At 36.5% G+C, this 21,160-nt stretch overlaps 1 protein-coding gene across 7 annotated transcripts in view; it reads right to left on the minus strand.

Moving 5' to 3' along the window:
• Positions 1 to 20,726, minus strand: part of LOC308680156 (receptor-type tyrosine-protein phosphatase delta) — a 190,196-nt gene extending 169,470 nt beyond the window's left edge. For all 7 annotated transcript variants that reach the window (XM_081348112.1, XM_081348113.1, XM_081348109.1 and 4 more), the window contains exon 1: positions 20,310 to 20,726. The gene's annotated coding sequence lies outside the window, so the exon portion shown is untranslated. The remainder of the gene's footprint in view (positions 1 to 20,309) is intronic.
• Positions 20,727 to 21,160: the final 434 nt, after the last annotated feature.

Raw genomic sequence — 21,160 nt, forward strand, 5'->3', positions numbered from 1 at the left:
GATTACAAAAAGAATCGATAGCTGCAGCCCTATTTAGGCTACATGTCTGTACTCTGTAACTCAAGAAGTATTATAGGTAAAATATTTTAGATTCTTGTTCCAATGAAACCTTTCTTTTGGAATCTTAATTTATATTTTACACACTTTGAACAGCAATATCTTATTGCATAATTTAACTAGTTATTGCATATCGCATTTTTCTTCAATATCATGCAGCCCTAATAGAAGGTTCAAAATAATAGCTGTTGTTTCAAATAGAAATCTTTTGTAACATTAACTGTATTCACTGCCACTTTTGATCAATTTAATAAAAATATAATAATAAATAAATAAATTATAATAAATAAATAAAAATAAATGAAAATAATCAGTAAAACTTTCAAGTAATGTCCCATTAGTACTAGTTAGTGCATTAATTAACATTAACAATAAGCAATATATTTGTTACAGTGTTTATTAATCTTTGTCAACATTGGTTTTGTTAACAATTTTTACAATTAATGATAAGGTTAGCTCAGGTCCATTTTTTTTTTAAACGTATTAGTAAATGTTGTAAAAGATTAATAATTGCTTTAAAAGTATTTTCCATTGTTAGTTAAAAAACTAAAATTTGACTGACCATACCTAGTAGTGTATAAAGTTTGAATTACAGTTAGAATTTAAAATACAGTTAGTGTATTTATTTGAATCAATCTGAATCAATCAATTTCTCTACTGAAATATGAGAGAAAGAGATAACAAGGGGAAAAGAGTGAGCAGATGATCAGTGCAGGAGATTCTTACTGAATGAACCCTGAAAACAAACCACAACTAACAAGAGATTGAAAAGATGTCGCCTGTGCATCCAGTAAAAAGATACCGTCAAACATCCATCACGCGCACACACACACACACAGGTTGAGCTTTGTAAATCTCTCTCGGTCTGATAAGGTGGCAGCGAGCGATGAAATGGAGTCTGCCAAAGCCGATTCTCTAGGGTAAGATTAGCCAAGCGTGTTTCCACTGGTCCATCCGCCGCTGAGGGACAGAGATTTGTTCGGATTTCCTTTCATACAGGTTTGTAATGCAGCAGAGTTTTGAAGAGAACAACGTCTGTTTAATGTTGTGTGTCTGAGGTTGGAAATGAGCTGCAGAGACTCATCAATAAAACTGATTATAAACAGTCAACAACTAATGATCATTTAGTCTGAATACCTCCACTTTACAAATGAAAAGTATAGTAAATCCTTAGCATACAAATTATATTTAACTCCATTCAGTTTGGAGAAAATACAGAAAATAAATGTAGCCTTTTTTATCACATTAAATTGTATGTGTCAGGGGATGATATATATATATATATATATATATATATATATATATATATATATATATAGTATGTCTTTAGCATAAATATTTATATTTGATTAATATCCTTCATTTATTTCTAAGAAAATAAATTAATAAAATGTTGCAGAGCTATAAACCAGTAACTCGAGCATCATTGAGCAGCGTTCAGCTCAGCTCTGGTGACACGCATGTGGGCGATTTCACAGTCAAAGCAGAAACACATTTGTGTGCATACAACCCATATGCGCTCACAGGTGCACAAACACACACACACACACACACACAAACACACACACACACACACACACACACACACACACAGGGTTTTCATGTTTTATGGGGACATTCTAGGGGTGTGCAATATAATCTACTTACAATATCGAGTATGTCCCCCACTTTACAAAAACAAAGCTAGAGAGCACACATAGGCTACATTGCATGATGTAGCCTTAGTAGGTTAGACTAGTGTGCTTGCTCATTTAGAGTGCACACTTTTACTGCGTGATTACAAATGTGATATTGATTTTAAAACAGTTCAATAAACAAGTTGATATTGAGTGACTTACATTTTAGACAGAGTATTGGCTGTTTTTTTTCTCTCTCTATTTCACCAAAAAAAAACAGTTCAAACATCTGAGCAACACAAGGAGGTGTTTCATTACTGAATGAATGAATCATTTGAATGAATGATTCAATGACTCACTCATAATGCTTCATTCCTGAATGAATCAGCCATTTGAATGAATCGGTTGAAACTCAATGACTCACTCAATAACAGTGACTTGCTACCACCTACTGGCAGTTTAAATTTCACATTTAAAGTATTTTTTCCTTTTTTATTTGTAACTGCAGGATAAATGCATTCGTGTTGCCTCTGATCTGCATTAAACAGTAAATGAAAATTCAGATGCAGCTTCTGTGTTTCCCCTCTGCATTGCAAAGATGAGTTTTGTTCATACTGATTTCATTTGATTGGTAACAGCCCTATTGTGTCTTATTCTAATTGAATGTATTGATTAAATGTAAGAATTTGACACAAAAGATGATGCATACATTTAATTAGGTTAAAAAAAGCCATTATAAAAAGGTAAAAATCAATTAAAACTTATTGGAAAAGATGATTTCTGTCACTGCTGCGAACTGACCATCGCACAGAATATGAAGAATATTAAAAGCTTTGGGAGTCAGTTGTCCACAGCAGTCCTAAACCTGCCAAGGTACCAACACAATAAACACACTCAGCTCGTCTAATTATCATTATCAATGAAATCCCAGAAAAAAATTGAGATATTATTTTTGGCAATATCACACACACCTAGGACATTTCATAGACACAATGATTTTTATATTTGTACAAACTATATTCTATTTGCTAACCAAAAGAGGAAACGAAAGAGGAAATGAACGTTGAGCGAGTCGAGCTGAAACTTTTGATTCACTAGCAGCACAGCGGCACTACGTCTTTCCTGTCAGCAAGAGTGAACACGCTAAATTAATGAACTGTGTTTTGTTTGGAAATGCTCTGCACGGCGTATGATATATTGCCTTTCAGGTTCTCTTTTGTCTCTCACAGAAGAGCCATTGTTGCCGCTTCTGTTCGGCTTTACATTTCCTGAGCAAATGAGTCTGAAACGCAGGCTTGCTCTATTGATGCCATGCAAATCTTGCCCCAATTCTGTAAACAAAAGCCAAACGGCTCGTTTGGTTTCAAGCGTCTGACCCTCGTCACGCTTGTACGGATCTCATTCGGACCTTATTCTTTTATTAAAGCACTTCAGAGACTCTCAGAGAGACTTCATCACGTTTACGTGAAACGCTCGGCCTCGTATGTTTGTGTTTAGCTCCATATTTGGGCCGTTTTCTCCAAGCAGAAACTGACGTCAGAAAGACCAGCAGCCCATTTGAAACTGGAAACATTTACTGAGGAGAAATAGCAGCTAATTCTGGATGTGTTATTCTCTCGTCTGATTCTCATTGTTTTTGGAGAGAGGACGTCCACAGACCGCAGACTGGTGAAGAAACTGACCTCATTTACCACACACACACACACACACACACACACACACACACAATGTACTTTGCACACTACATGAGTGATTGTCTGTGCACTGATGCTCAGATGACTATACTGCATTTGTCAGAATGTGCCATAGACATCAGAGCGCGACGTACTGTATCCCAAAATGCAGTGTGCTCAATCTTTCTGACAAAAGTTCAGACATTTATATAAGGAATTTAACTGAAAATGCAAACAACCATTTTATCTTATTTATATTCCATACTGTAGCCTAAATGTGACTCTCACAAAGCTGCCAAGAACATTAAGTATTTTCTTTAAAAATGAAAATGGTTCCCAACCCTGGTCCTGGAGTCTTTACTACTGAGCTTATGATTAAATCAGGTGTGTTTGATTAGGGAGACATCTCAAATGTTCAGTAAGGATAATAAAAAAAAAAAAACTCAAATCATCGTTTCCAGCTAAAGCATCAAACAGCCCTTCGGCACTAGCAGTGGTCAAACAAAAAATGCAAATGTCGAATGGAAAGGGAATTAAATGCCACATGGGTCTGATGAATGTCAAACAACAGCAGGTGAATTCAGCGGCATGATGGGAGATAATCGAATGTCTGATTTGTGAACAGCCTGTAAATTACTGGATCTTCACTGAACACGGCAGTTCATCTAGGCTACTGGATGCATAAGTCTGACCTCAAAGCAGTCTCTCTCTCTCTCTCTCTCTCTCTCTAACACACACAGACAGACAGAGAGAGAGAGAGAGAGAGAGAGAGAGAGAGAGAGAGAGAGAGAGAGAGAGAGAGAGAGAGAGAGAGAGAGAGAGAGAGAGAGAGAGAGAGAGAGAGAGAGAGAGAGAGAGAGAGAGAGAGAGTAAAGTACCAGCAAATGTGACAGACGGAGAGAGTTTGATCTGTTGTTGTTGTCTGATTTTACAGCAGTTCACTGTGGCCTTGAGTTAATTAGTGAACAATAATAAACAAACACATTTAACAAGAGCTGAAGAACCTACTGACAGCACAGCACTGACCTCTGACCTCAGAGACTGTGTGTGTGTGTGTGTGTGTGTGTGTGTGTGTGTGTGTGTGTGTGTGTGTGTGTGTGCGTGTGTGTGTACGCGTCTCAACACATGCTCAAACAGCTCAGTGTCCTAAAGCACAACTCACTCATGATTACTACTGTATGATGTTTATCAATGCTATTTAACAGCATATTTTTAATAACAAAAACTATATATAATCACATACATACATACATACTGACAACACATTTTATTTACTAGATAAATGTCTTCTGGCTTAATAGCCAGAAGTTAAACGGCCCGGGAATGAGGGTATTGTGCATACTTTTACACATTCCCGCAGGTTTCGTGATTATAAAGCGGGATATTCCCACAAAAATGTATGCACTATAGCACGCAGGCTATAGTGCAAATAAATAAATAAATAAATAAATGAGTAAAAATTTATCAAGAGAGCTGCATGCTGCGAAACAAGACTTTTGCTCACATTTCGGGACAGTTTACGGAACTGCCACTTGCCCATTAGGGCTAGTGTTGCATCAACTCTAATGTTCATTATTTGCACGCAGTTTTAAGTCTTGCAAATTTAAACATTCAAGCAATTTTACTTAACTCTTTCCCCACCAGCACTTATTTTAAAAGTATTTGGTCTTTTTACAAAAATGTAATGACCCCCAGAATATTTTGTTGTATGAATATCTGAACACGCAATATATCAAAAGAAAGAACAGATCCTTCTCCTTTTAAACACAATTTATATATAAAAAAATCTGTTTTATTCTAGCTTCATGCATTCTTTTTTTATCAACACTAAGTAATGCGTAATGCGTGGCGCATCGCAGAGCTAGTGCAAGATGAGCATTTGTGGTTAAAAAGGGTGAAATGTTTGTTTTTGTTTTTTGAAAGTGACCAATCGTTTCGCTAAATAAGACCTCGGCTGGGATCGTGTAGAGCCGTTTGAAGCTGCATTGAAACTGTAATTTGGACCTTCAACTAGTGCTGTAGCAGTGCATCGATGTCATATTTTTTGCGTCGACGCTTCTTTATTTATTATTTATTTTTTGCACCATTCCCGGAGGCACAGCTCGCCACACACACACCGCCCGCCGTGTTATTCTGTCATGTTTTCTCCCTTTCTTTCCAAACCGTGACAAACGCCAGTCTCCTTTCTCTGAATGCGATAAATCCGCTCAACCATTCACAGCGCACCATTCCACGCATTGTAAACAGTAACGGCGGCGCTTTGAATACACCCGGCATCCTAGTTTTCCTTATCTACTTTGTACTTTTTGATCAACAAACAAACAAAAAAAATGTATACATTTGACGGCATTGATGAACCTGTGGTGATTTCTGCCGTAGGGAAGAAACGTAAGCCATCGAAATCTAATCATTTACGTGAGGAGATTAAGAAGATGAGGCACGCGGGAGGAAGAGAAATGCCGACTGTTGCTTGTTCTCACATGACAGCGTCAAACTTCTGTCGAATGCTGACACGTTAACCCCAGGGGATCTTTTAAAAAACGTTCAATTCTTGTACTCAAAGTCAACAAAAACCGAGCAGGACCAAGCCATCTTACAGCTGATCGCCATCAAAAAAGTTCAAAAAGGTATTTCTTAGCGATCGCTGATTGAATGTAACGTTATGTTTAGTCCAGTACGTGCTTGTAAGATACTGATCGAGTTCAGAGGCTGTCATATGTGGATCAACTTACTTTGTTGTGTATTTATTTTCAACAGTTTCAATATGAAAAATAACTTTTATATTGATTCAATGGATTAATTGCATTTTTTAAAAAAAGTGTCATGAATTTATTGCATTTTTGGGGAAAAATAATCCGTTTTTATAATAAATCTTTGAAAATCAAAATCTGGATTTGAATTATTTATGTTATTATAACCTAAAGATGCTATGTGAAAGTTTGAAACAGAAAATAGTGGTTTTCATCTTGAGACTTTCTTGGTAAAAAAAAAAACACATTTTTTACTCAAATTAATCAAAATGGATTTATCACGTTTAAACTATATTATTCAGAAGTAAACATTGTAGCTGACAGAGTGTTTATGTCAGAATGTTTATTTTTAAACCTTAACCTTCTAAGTGCTTTTTTTACTGATATATTTAACAATATCTTTTGCATTTCTCATCCAAACAACGTCAAACTTGGCACTGCACTTACTCATGCCCAGACAGCTGTCGAGTTTGAAATCCATCGGAGTAACGGTTCGACAGAGATATGCGAATAACAGACAGGATAATTAATTTCAATTAGTCGTTAGATTAGTCGACTAATCGATAAAATAATCGACTGACTAATCGTTTAATTAATAATCGTTTACCCCAGCCCTACCTTCAACCCATTGGTTCCCGCTGAAGTCTACTATATGGAGAAAAATCCTGGAATGTTTTCCTCAAAAACTTTAATTTCTTTTCGACTGAAGAAAGAAAGACATGAACATCTTGGATGACATGGGGGTAAATTAAAGTAAATTATCAGGAAATTTTAATTCTGAAGTGAACTAATCCTTTAATGCTTAACAGATTACATTCTTAAGTATATTATTTTAGAGTAGAGTAGCCTATATTATGACTATAAGTACCTATTTTAAAAGTGTGCTAAAGTGTAGGCCCTACTTCTATTTCACCAGGGACGGACACTATAAATCACACACACTTTTACTGGAAATGGATGATATTCATTCATCATTGTAACGGATGTGCAAAAGACCATCACACATCATTCACACACTTCACACTAAATATCATCTATGTAAACCAGCTGGAAAATATGAACTTCACATATAAAATCAGCAGAATACACAATAATCGCGTTCAAGTGCTTCTGTCAACAAAACTAGACAACAGCTGGTATTACTTTAACTAGAAAATTCATCGAGTGTGTGAGACAGTTAATGTGCCACTTGAGCCACTCATCTATTTCTGTAGTCCTGCTGATAACACACACACACACACACACACACACACACACACACACACACACACACACACACACCATCTAATCTATTTAGGGGTCTTCCCACAGGTTTCTATAATTACTCAATTGAACTTCAAAATGATAGCTTTTGCAGTATGGAGAAAATAAAAAAGGCATGTTTTACAACTTTTTGAATGACAAAATAAAACATGCAAACATGGAAGATTGTGAGGACACATAAAATATGCACACTTTTGTCCCACAAATCACATGACCCAGTGTTCCCAGCAATGAGTCTTGAGTTTGCGGTCTCAACTATGAAATAACACAATCATCACGTCTATAAACATACAGCGCCACCAGTACAGAATCATGGAGAAATTACTCTTGAGCTGCTCCATGTAATGCAATTTTTTTTAAAGAATCATACGTTTTTATAAGGACTGAATCAGTCTGGAGTCAGCAGCTGGCTCACTCACTGAACCATGAGTCTTGATTTTCAGGGACATTTAACTGCTCATGATGTAGCCTAGCTGTTCTGAGAGTTTTAAGTCTATAAAACTAATATCAGACAGCATCATTATTGACTTATTGACTCTTCACAAGTGTGTCACTTATGTGTCAACAGAGTCACAGAACGGCACAAATAATCACTGTTTTCAAACATTTTCCCTACTGTTGTCTGCCTTTGGCCATGACTAAACCATCACAACCAAGCTATGGACTGATAAAATAATTTCAAAATTAAACTTTGACACCTCACAGAAAGAAAAGGAAAACATATGGAAAGTGGAAAAATGTAATTCAAACTGAACTCTACTTAATCTATAATAGATCAGTGAACGGATTCAGTTCAAGCATTCAGTAAACACAAACACACACACACACACACACACACACACACACACACACACACACACACACAGGTGTCTAGAACTGTTTGTGATGTTTGAATGGCTGACTGACTGTCATGTAAAAATGTTAGATTCTGATGTCATGAGTTAGCTGATTGCCTGGCTGCTCTCTGATTGGTTCTTGCACAGTAATTGACATGTTGTCTTATTATAGACATGCCCCTCTTCAGAGTGCCATTATGTCTGAGAGGACGTCAAAATACTGCCACCCTAAAGATAATCAAAAAAAATACAACAATAGGCTATAGTTTTATTTATCAAACTATGTTCTAAACATATGTTTTGTCATACTTCTGGAGATATGCTTCAAAAGTTAAACACAAACACACACATTTTCCTTTATAATATGATGATTTAGAAAGTGACCTTGTGCATTTCAGCGTGTGTGTGGGTGTGTGTGTCTATTTGTGGCTTGAGTTCAAGTATCAGTGTCACAAAAACATCTGAAACATTTACAATGGCTTAATACACACACACACATACACACACACACAAGCTTTTGCCCGGAGGCAGCTAATTTTGCGTATCCACAGCGGGCGACCTGTAGGACATGTTGAACTGAATTATTTGGTTCGCTGTATTTGTTTCAAGTGTTTTCAAAAATAAGCAGGACAAGAAACCTCATCAGACGACACCAAAGGCCTTTAACAGTGAAAAGATTGAACTGACCGAAAACAGATCCATGGTAAAAGACTGTGTGAAAGCAAAGAGAAAGAAAAAACTGAGTTGAGTTTTGGTCCCTGATAAGAGACCTGTATGAGTTCCTACAAATAAACGCAACAAGTATATGTACAAAACTGTTCAAAAAGGTTTTTTTTTTGTGTGTGTGTGCTTTTTAATAAATTAATATTTGTATTCAGCAAGGATGCATTAAACTGTTTACAAGTAACATAAATCTCTCAGAAATCACAGGAATAAATTACTTTTTACAATTGTACAATATTCATATAGAAAACAGTTATTTTAAATTGTAATAATATTTCACAATATTATTGTATTTGTATTATATAAATAGTAAAGTTAGTAAAAGCGCTTCATCAGTGTCAGTGAGATTTTCAAAATCGAACTTCATAAAACAAATTTACAAAAAGGCTGAAACGATCTACAAAAAAAGTGTTGATGAAGTCTGTTGAAGGTTCCAGCTGAATTTGCATGAATGACAGTCCGAGATCATGTGATCACTGGCACATGGCCCAGCAGCCAATCAGATGCCAGGGTCTTTTCCACCCTGATTTCCGCTGGCAACAGTGATGTGCAGAATGAGGGAAATATTGAGTAGCCATGAAAACACACACACACAAAAAATTTCACAGCATGTGACGATGCCAAGGACATTAATAATCTCAAGCACATCCCTTGTCCGTTTGCTCATTCATTTTCGCATTGATCCGGTTGTGATGCGGTCTGGGTCGTGAGCTCACGTCCACTGCAGAAAAGAGTCCTGCGGTTCTGTGGACTCGAGCCCAGAGAGTGAAAGACTGACAGGAACTCAACAGAGTTTCTCGCCCTGCATCTACATCTCCAAAAAACTGCTTGTTTCTCTCACATTTCACCTAGTCAAAGGTCAAGGCAGGTCACCATATCACTTAATGTGGATGTGATGAGAATTACTTGAGCTCATACTGAAATTTCAGATTTTTCGAGGACATGCGAGCACAATTTGAGATAGGGCCTACTGTTTAGGTCTCATCTGGAACTCTAGAGGAGAAACATCAGGAGACTCAAGTAAATGGGAGAATTGACTGAGATCACAGGATTTCCTTTTGTTTTTATTAGACTGAACGCTTAGAGATGAACAAGGGAAACTCCCAAGGTAGTCCGGGATATAATGCTTTAGAGGATTGTGGGAAATGCTTTCTTGGTACTCACCACAAGAGTGTGTGTGTGTCTGCATGTGTGTGTGTGTGTGTGTGTGTGTGTCATATGGCACTCTGCTGTTGTGTTGCTATAGTGCTGGTTTCAGTGTGTCAGTCCAGATTGTCGAGAAAGAGACTTTCTGAGAAGTAAGATTAGAAATTAAACAGTATGAAAATTTTATATTATGATTACAGTGACCAAAATAATCACGGTTCTCAATATTATCTTATATTTTAAATTACAATCAACATGCAATTAAGGATCACACGCAAGTATATTATTTTAAAGTAGCCTAGGCTATATTATTTCTGTTTTAAGCACTCTTTTTAAAAGATTGCTAAAATGTAATTCTTTTTTTAACCAGGGATTTCAGCTCATACTGAGAGAGACGGCACTGAACATTTACCAGAAGAAGCGTCTAAAAATATTCACTTCCCCTTATTCATATACATTTTAAGCTAAATTCACGATGATATAAAGTCTGTCATCTCTCTCGATCCGATCACTAAACTGCCCTATAAACACTGTGAGCAGGTGAATGAAGTGAAGTCAGTGCGTGTGTGTCGTGATGAATCGAGCTCTAAATGACGCTTTCTGGAATGTTGGAGATTTCTGGAATATTCCCGCAGGCTATTCCATCTGTTGGGAGAATGACTCTGCTGGGACGCGTTCCGGCTGCTGAATACAGCCCAGATATTTCACTCTCATCCCTGTCTGAATATGAATGTTCAGTGGCTCTGATTCCATGCAGTTATGATCACTCAACACACTGCTAATGAAACACAGACAAGCTCATCCAGCTCTGAGCATACTGAATCATCTGAGGTCAAAGACACTTACAGAACCACAAAACACAAAATGCCACTGGTATTAATCGTGCGAGTTTCATACAAGACAAAAATGTGCACAAGAACTGATTAACTAACATCAGCCCTCTCATGTCTGATGATTTTTACAGGTTTCTTGTCAACTGAATCGGATTTGCAAGAATGTTTTTTTTTTTTTTTTTTTTACATAATTTGCAGTGCTTAATGGGATTGTAGTCCATTAACTCAAAGGATAAGTTCACAATTCACAGTGTCGTAAATAATCACTTACTGTATATTAGCCAATATATATAGTTACCGATATAAAAATCGTACACCCTAAATATGTCACAGATGAGACACAAACTAATGAAGGTATGTCACCTCGCGCGCACACACACACACACACACACACACACACACACACAATGCACAATCTCTTTCTGTCTTCTCCACTCGCCAGAGTTTGATGCTTTGACGTTTCGTCTGGATTACAGTTCCTGTATCCTCATTCCCTCCATAATCCCACAATAATCCATCAAATAAACTGCTGTAGAGATTACAAGAAAAAAGTGTGTGTGTGTGTGTGTGTGTGTGTGTGTGTGTGTGTGTGTGTGTGTGTGTGTGTGTGTGTGTGTGTTTTACAATCCCTCGAGAGACTCCAATCACCGTTAAACTATCATGTTACACATGATTATACATAAGATTTGTTTTAAAACACATATGACCACAAAACATAATTCTGTATGATTTACAGTATAAGCTGTTTTCCTCATGCGGACCAAAAAAATTTCCCCACAAGATAGATTTCTGGTATTGCCATCCTTGATGGGACATTTTGTCCCCACAACCAGGACCAAACACACACACACACACACACACACACACACACACAAACAAACACACACCTTTCTTTGTGAGGACACTGACACAATGCAATCTCTAGCTCCTTACCCTGACCTTACCCACCACAACTGAGTACCCGAACCCTTAACCTAAGCCTACCGGACAAAATGTCCACACTTATATAATATATATTGTGTGCAGACTAGTTCTGAATCTGATTGTGAAACTAGTCTTTGACATGACCTTTGCAAACTTAATGTCCAAATAAAGTAAAGTGATAAAGTGACATTCTTTTTTAATTCATTCTATGTTGCCAGCAGAAACATCGCAAGTCATAGAATATTCACAATCACATAGGCTACACCTTTTAATAATTACATGCATGTGTGATATCATGTGTTGCAATGTATGTGTATTACAAGGCATTATGAATGTTTATGATGCATTAAAGGCATAGTTCACCCAAAAATGTTCTCTCTGTCATCATTTACTCATCTTCATATCATTCCAAACATTGCAAAATAAATCCCACTGAATTTAACTTCAGTTTAGTTGCTGCCTTATTTTATTTATCCATTTCTTTTAATCAAATTGGCTGTACAAGTCATTTCAACAATTTTGATCTAATCTTCATAATCATTTATAACTTATAAAAGTTGAAATTGGTTAAAATATTTTTATGAGTACAAATAATTTCATATTGATAAACTTTATAGTTATTGGACTGAATTGAGCTGAATAATGACACTATTGTCTTTTTAGAGCTGCATTAGGCTACATCAGAATGTGTCTCATATTTGATTGCATTCAATATTTGAAGCTTGCATCAATAATTCTGTAATTTACTGACGATATGTTACAGTGAACCTGTATGACTTTTTTCACAAAAGAAAATCTGTTGAAAAATGTTGGGAATTAAAGAATGTTCTCAATGACCCCATTGACTTTCAATGCATGAAGAAGAAAAAAGAAAAAACATTTAGCAGGATAACTTCTTTTGTGTTGCATGGAAGAAATAAAGTCATTCAAGTTTGGAATGACATGAGTGAAAAGAAATAGACTTAGACTTCCTTTATAATGATGATAAATGATGACAAATTATCATCTTTTGGGTTAACCATCCCTTTAAGATGACCTCTACATACACATACAGGTCTGCAGTGAAGATTTCGTGAGAGATCAATTGACTGTCCACACTCAGTAAAACTACACATTTCTTTATGAGCGCCATAAAACTCACCCTTTACTAACTGCTGTCTTTTTTTCTGTGTTTTTCTGCCTGTCTCTCTCTGCAAAACGATAATCTTCTTACAGCAGCTCAGCATCCATCGCTCATGATGAAGAGAGACAGAAACATGCAAATGCTCAAACTGTGTGTGTTTGAATATTACATGGATATTTGAGGTCATATCTGATGCATGCATTTGTGTGTGGTTTATGCACATGTCTAGCGTTCATGCATGTATCTGTGTGCAAGTGTTCATGCGTGTGAGTCGGCATGGTGTTGGTGTGTAAGGTGTTCAAGTGTTTGCTAATGGAACTCATTCCTCATTTCACAGCGAGACGTGATTCCCATGAGAAACATAAATCACAGTCAAACGCTCTGACTTCAGCTGTGTGTGCTCTGCAGTATTTCCTCTGATATCAGAGGCCGCTCTTGTGGACTTTGACAGCTCTGAGGTTCTGCTTCCTCTGGACACTTTCACTAATTTACAGCTCACCAAATCTAAACCAGCGTCTCAGTCTCTCCCAGTTCATGAACAGTGTTACAGTATTCAGAACTGTACGACCTAAGCTGTTCACTGGGATAGTCTCCCATCTCATTCCCATGTATTTTTCATGCATCTCAGTTAAATAACTACTCATATATAATGCATCCACATATAACTCAAGTCATTTAAGTCCAGCAGTATAACCCTAACCCTTATAAATACACTGATAAACTAAATAATATATATATATATATATATATATATATATATATATATATATATATATATATATATATATATATATATATATATATATATTATACAAGATTACAAGATTGCCTCACGCAATCTTGATTGTATTGATAGTAGACTGGCTTACTACAGCTGACTTTTTTCCAATACCTCCCATCATGTATTGACAGTAATAGTGTTGTCACGATACTAGAATTTCTAACTTCGATACGATACCTTGAAAAATATCGATATTCGATACCATTTTCAATACCACGGAGAAAAAAACTGCTACAATATTAAGGGGGTATTTTTTTATTTAAAGCTAAATATAACAAGTTTAGAACATGACAATGAGGTATATTTTACATGAACAAAAATGTCCTGAGGTAGTACACTTGTTCAAAAGCATAAATGCTGGTTAATACATTAACGTTATTTGATGAACAGATTTAAACGCAAACGTGTGTGCATCACACGCGAAAACAATGCTCACTGGATCGACATGAAGTCAAGTCAAGAAACTTTAATTTATATAGTGCTTTTAACAATACAGATTGTGTCAAATCACTTAACAGTATCAAATTGGAGGAGAGTGTCAGTAATGTATAATAATAAGATTAAACATTCAATTTTCAGTTAAAGGCATTTCATTATTGAATTCAGAGATGTCATTGTCTCAGTTTAGTTTAATTAGTATCTGTGTAATCAAATTGATGATATTTGCTATTGAAGGCAAATTGCAGAATTAAATAATAATTCTTGAATAAAGTTAAATAAGCACAAGTTAATTTACATTTGACCACAGTTAAAATGTACTTGTCTAAGATCACACAGAACGAGCAGTGCGCTGCGTTTTTTATGTTGCTAGGCAACCACTGAAACAGCTGTCCTGTCAGTCAAGTAAACATCAAATCAGCCTTTTATTAACTTTATTTACTTTCTGTTAACATTGTGGTAGTTACGGTTCGTGAAGTCGTTAAGCTCCTGGTAACCCGCGAGAGCACCAGAAGTTTACCCTGCATCATCGCACTCTCCGGGCGTTCAAGCAACTAGCTTTCATCACTAAAACGGAAAGGCCGCGAGGCGCATAAACAGCGCGCAGAACGCTCGCTGGAAACCAATTGAAAATAGGCGCCTCTCATTGCAATAAACGCGTCAGATGTGATCGGCCCCATTCACTTCACTTTTGCTATTTAACCAGAGCGAATGAGACGAGTGCGGTCATGTGTGGTGTTTGTCAATGCGCCTTTGGAGAGAAGTGAAAGTGAAAGCGCGGCTAGTATCGATACTTCGGGAAATTAATATTGGTACCGTTCAGATATTTCAGTATCGATATTTATCGAAATATCGATATTTTTGACAACACTAGACAGTAAACAATTATTTTTTAGGAACTTTCTGTAATATAATAAAAGTTTTTTTTTATCATGTTTCAAAGATTGTAGTTCATACTAACCAGACTGACTTACAACAGGTGAGATTGTGCCAATAGCTCCCCATGCACAGTACACAATTTGTTTTTTATAAAAACATTAGGCCTACTCTAATTTACCTAAAGGTTTTTTTGTTTGTTTGTTTTTTCATGTCCCAAAGCTTGTGGTAGGTTCCTAGTGACAAGACTGACTTATTAGGCTAACGTTACAGGTGAAATTGTGCCAATACCTTCCTGTAATTCTGCAATTCACTAAATGGTTTTCATTTTTATTTATCAAATTATTTTATAATAAATTATACGTTTTAACCACTTGGTGGAATTGCCAGACGTTGCCTTAGGGATCATGCACTGTGGTAGAGCATCAAAACATTCTCGAATTTAAATACGCAGCTATAATTCATGTAGGTGATTTTGAAGTAGCCTATATTTTATGTCGATACAATGGTTAGCTACATACTGTTAAAACTAATCGTGGTATTGATATTGACTGCCGACTCTATAGAACAATGGCAAGGAAAACTAACTTTATCGTGCTCCGAGAGCCCTCTAGTGGTCAGGAGCAATCCGTTGTATTGCAGCTTTATTTCGTTGTGTTGTCCATTTTCCGTTGTGTTGTGGCTTAATTTCGTTGTGTTGTGATCTTATGTTTGCTTTTAAATTCCGTTGTGTTGTGCACTACTGGGCCACCGTAGAGATGTAATAGAAATGACATTGGCTTGGAAATAGTGTGAAATATTATTACAATTTCAAATAACTGTTTTCTATTGGAATATTTTTTTAAATGTAATTTATTCCTCTGATGTCAAAGCTGAATATTCACCACCATTACTCCAGTCTTCAGCATCACATGACTCAGAAATAATTCTAATATACTGATTTGCTGTTCAAGTAACATTTCTTATTACTATCAATGCTGGAAATGTTTTTTGCTGCTGTTGTTGTTGTTTTTGTTTATTGCAATGATTTTTGATTTATTTTATGAATATAATGTTCAAAGGAAAAGCATTTATTTGAAATATAAATCTTTTGGAACATTATAAATGCTTTTACAGTCACTTTTGATCAATTTAGGCCTAATGTGTCCTTGCTGAATAAAAGTATTATGTATATTTTTTTAAATTGTTGTTTCTTTAATAATAGCCATTGAAATGTAACACTGACGATGATGCTCTCATCTTCACCCAACCAACCATTCAACACCAGTAAGATAGATGACAGATCAATAGAGGAAGACTGTCTGTCCATCCTGACCTGACCAGGACGAATAAGAGAGGAATATTTAGCAGTAAATGAAAAACAAAGATACACCAAAATAGAGAGCAAGAGTCACAAATGAAAAGCTGCTTATTTTCTTCACAGAGAAATGGATTTTTTACAATAATATTTAAACCTCCCCAGATACTGTTCACGGACCATATACAGCTTAAGAACTACACTACCTATAATCCTCAAGAAAGTCCCATCAATCAGATAAGTCGTTGTTACCATGGGAATTGAAACTGCAACAAATGAGCTCAGGACCCTCCACCCACTTCATAAAACAGCAGTCGAACAGTCACAAAAATACTTCTATTAGTGTCAATGACTATAAGTCAATAGTTTCATACTGTGCCACATTTCTTTATGGTCTTTTTTTCTGCCTGGATGTCTAAGCCGAAGCGATATGAGATGTTAAGTGTTTATCATGTCAAAGTCACAATCCCAATTTTTTACATAAAAATCCCAATTAGATTCTTCCCCAAATCATTGAGCATTAAAATAATGGCTGTGCACTCCAAAAATGACATTTTTCAGTCTTTTTCAAATTTATATTTAATATCCTATGCAAGTTATTTTTTTGTAAATATTATGTAGCCCTGGCCCCATTTTTTTTTTTTTAATTACATCATTCACAATGCTTCATGGGACTGTATAGTTTATTAAAATAAATAAATAAATTCAAAATCTTTTTGTTTCTGATTTGTTTTTTAAAATGTTGTGACTTTTTTTGATGAAATGCTTTGTGATATCTATCGATAGACTGTGCTGTAAAAGTGGGCGTTCACAGTTGTTGTGCTCTTTAACCAGTGTAGTGAGAGTGGTTCGTTCTTCATTGTCCTCTGCTTTCTCCTACGTCACACCATGTCTCTTACATCGACTCTCATCCCAATAAACAGGATTTATAGGAGCCATAATAACCGTCCATACACCCTTCTCTCCTGATGCCTTTATCTGGAGTTTCACTGAGAATGAGCAATTATAAACTGTCCGCTTATAATCATGGTATTCGTATGTGGAATAAACGCCTCATTTTTTTATACAGACAGACACTGAAAAGAAGTGCAAAACGGTGAGAACTGGAATTGCTAAAGCCTTTGTGAGGGAACCGTTGCGATAATTCACACACAATTCCACACATATACTTGCATTTTTATTCTACACAAGGAATACAAGAAAACAGCTGTTTGTATGACTGAAAGTCTGAAATGTGTAAAACTGTTCATGTGTTTCTCTCATTTACTGAATTGTGTTTGTCACATCCCACAGAACAAAAACCTTGCATTAAACTTGCGTGAATGAGCTAACTGAGATAAATAATTCTGATTGTGACATTGTGTCAAACTATTTTATTCACTCTCATGAACACAATTTATGAATACAATATGAAAACAATAAAATTAACTCATGAGTTACTTTAATAAATATTTGTTTGCCTCTAATATTGTTCATACGTAAATCAAATTATTATAAAAATAGCGTTTTAATTGTTTTTTATTTAAATGAATCCCGTTATTATTAGATTTGCTTGATAAACTTCGCCAAAATAACCATGAAGTGTAGGCTAGCTAGTTTTAAACACATCTGTATCCCCTGCTTTACTAAGTCAACATCTGCTCTCAAATGAACTAACCCGTACTGAGTGATGGATTCATTTAAAATAAACCGCAGTCCTGTGTCTAGCAACATTGTCACCCATTCTGGATTTTATTTCATGTTTACTGCATTTTCCACAATATATATATATATATATATATATATATATATATATATATATATATATATATATATATATATATATATATATATATATATATATATATATATATTTTTTTTTATTTTTTTTTTTACATTTTGGTAACAAGGTCACAAAAAATGCAAACCTTTGAAGAAAATAAAAAGTCTCATATGTTGTGTGCTGAAGGTTTAATGGCTCCTGTCACTGGGCATTTGATGACGAAAAAACAGCATTTCTTGCTGTTATGATTATTATTATTATTATACTTCACTGTACACCCCATAGAAAGTGCTGAATTCTAATTCGATCACATTGGATCTTTCTCAGGGTCGTGCGGATCTGAAGTCGGAAGTGAGTGGTCGGTTTTTGGCTGTGATCGTTTGGCAGATTACAGGCCCGATCATTCCCAGAAGTTCTGGCACTATGTTCATTTTCTCAAACAAGTCGGCGCCCCATAATTGTAGACTTGTTTTTTTTTTTTTATAGATTTCGTTCTCTCAGTCTCTCTCATGTGGATTTTTTTTTTTTTTTTTCAGAAACCTTGACATTCCAGAAGATCTAGTCATGGATTCTGAAAACATTCCTCTTTCCCCCCACTTCATTCTTTCATTGCCTTTCTGTTTTTCCATCATGTTTGGAATGTCATCGAGGGACTCGCAGCAATCAGGAACCTGAGGAAAATTTCCTTCTCAGCCAAATTCATTCTTCCCGCAGAGGTCACGGAGAGTCTGTGGGAAAAATAACCTGGACAAGAGACTGACGGACTGAAAAAAAAAAAAACAAGCACGATCTGCTATATCTGTGCTCTGGAAGAAATTAGTCTTCAACTCGAGATGTTACTTATAATTTCCGATGGAAAACGTTTCCTCGTTTCAATGCCACAAGCGACACACACACACACACACACACCAGCCGTCTAACGTGTGTGTGCGCGTGTGTGTGTGTGTGTGTGCGTGTGTGAGAGAGATGGGGGCTCGACTGTATCGCATTTCAGCCAAATATGCAGTGCTCGGGCGTCATATCTGCTCCGGAGCTTCACCCCAGTGCACGCAAGCGCAAACTCTGCTCCAACCAGCAAATTATTTTGTCTTCAGTCGCAAACGTTTTTTTGCCTGGTAGCTGCAGCGGGATTGGAAATCGAAGGCGTTTCCACAGCGTTAATTGTGGGATGTCGGACTGCAGTGGCAAGCACTGATTGTTTGGGCATGTGTGCATGAAACACACACACACACACACACACACACACAAGAGATATCTGGAGCCAATGGACTGTAAGTGCTGATCGACTGCAGAACACACACATACACAGGGCACTTTGGGCTCATTTTCATCACTTCACTGGTTCACCCCTTTATCGGCCCATTTTAACCCTTTTACAGACGGGCAGCACTCGCTCCTGATGACATTAACGCTCAATTCATTTCCTCAGTTCAGGGGCCCCTAGCGGCCACACACGAGCGCAGTGAGAAAACTCACAGAGAGACAGACAGTTAGGCGCTTATTATAACCATGCCAAACGTTATCTCACTCAGAGTTCAGAGGTTTTAGCTGCTTCCATTGTCGATTTATGGTAGAAAGTTCATGTAAAGTTTGGATGTTTTAAGGCAAAACCAAAATAGAAAAAGAAAGAAAGATAACATGGGGGGAAAATGAAAGATGATTAAGACTGATAAAGCAGAGCTTAGTCTGAATATAAAATAACATTCTAAAACTATAAATGAAAAGCCTTACAACCATCAGCAACAACATGATGATGAAGAAGAAAAACCTGACAAATAACCAAAGTCGCTTCAGTCTGTATTCTGGTCAAAGTGCTCAAACCTTTGTGATTTGTGTAATCTGACATGAGAAACATGATGAGCATTTAATCCAGCAGCACCAGGAGGCTTTACTATATATATATATATATATATATCTCTCACAGACATGCTTAATATAATGCCATGTACTGTCTTATAGTATTTAAGAGCACAGAGAATCATCTCATTCACTACTTATGTGACATCAACCTCTTAAATGCCTCATATATACTCTCACACTGTCATTAACACTTTACTGTTATATCATTATATACTGTTATACGCACATGTAACGTTAGTCTCACACACACACACACACACACACACACACACACACACACACACACTTCTGTTGTGATTTGTAATGTTGCAAAAAGCCCCAAATCAGTTGAGAACGCGTTAAATGTCTCACCTGCTCACCATCATCTTCCTCATCATGGTGTTGTGGGAGTTCAGTTGAAAAGAGTTTACTCACATCCAGTGATAATCCAAACGACGCTGCGCATTTGAACAGAGCACGAACGTTTCTCTTTTTGGTCTTTTCTGTCAGTTCTTCCGCGCGCCACGGAGTTTATCACACATACAAGTATATGGTTCTCCTATACGAGCTCCTCACAGCGCTTGTGACGCGCGTCGGCTGTGATCGGAGAAGTGCGAGCAGATCATCGCGGAGCGCGCGGGGAGAAGGAGAGAGCGCGTGCCGTCCGAAAGGCGCGTGCGGCGAGACTGCGCGCTCGAGCCCGAGCAGCACTGGAGAGGGACGGAGCAGGGAGTGACGTCACCCGCCCGCACCGAGCGAAGCCACGAACGTCACCCGCCCGCCACGAGCGAAGCATTAAAGTCACCATGAAATCATATTGAAGACAATACTTGATAAAAAAAAAAAAAAGTATTTTATTATTTTTTATTTGATACCGCAGTGTTTATTATAAATAATTTATCCATGTAGGGTATATCATTATTTCACAAATATATAAATAAACTATAAATAAATAAAAATCATGTGCCTCAAAAACTTTAATCAAAATAACTTCCCCTCCATCTTGTAGCAGCATCTCTTCTCTGATGAACTGTTTACTGGACAAGGGCGGTTAAATAATATAATTTATGGCTGTAATAATTGGGCAACGAAATTGACTTTTTCGTGCATCAAGCACATTTTTTTTTTATAATTAGCCAAAGTTTTGTGTGTGTATATATATATATATATATATATATATATATATATAAGTGTTGGTACTAAGCATATGATATAATTAGACT

This window comes from Scardinius erythrophthalmus (assembly GCF_964197995.2).
Source record: "Scardinius erythrophthalmus genome assembly, chromosome: 2".
Classification (NCBI taxonomy): Eukaryota; Metazoa; Chordata; class Actinopteri; order Cypriniformes; family Leuciscidae; genus Scardinius; species Scardinius erythrophthalmus.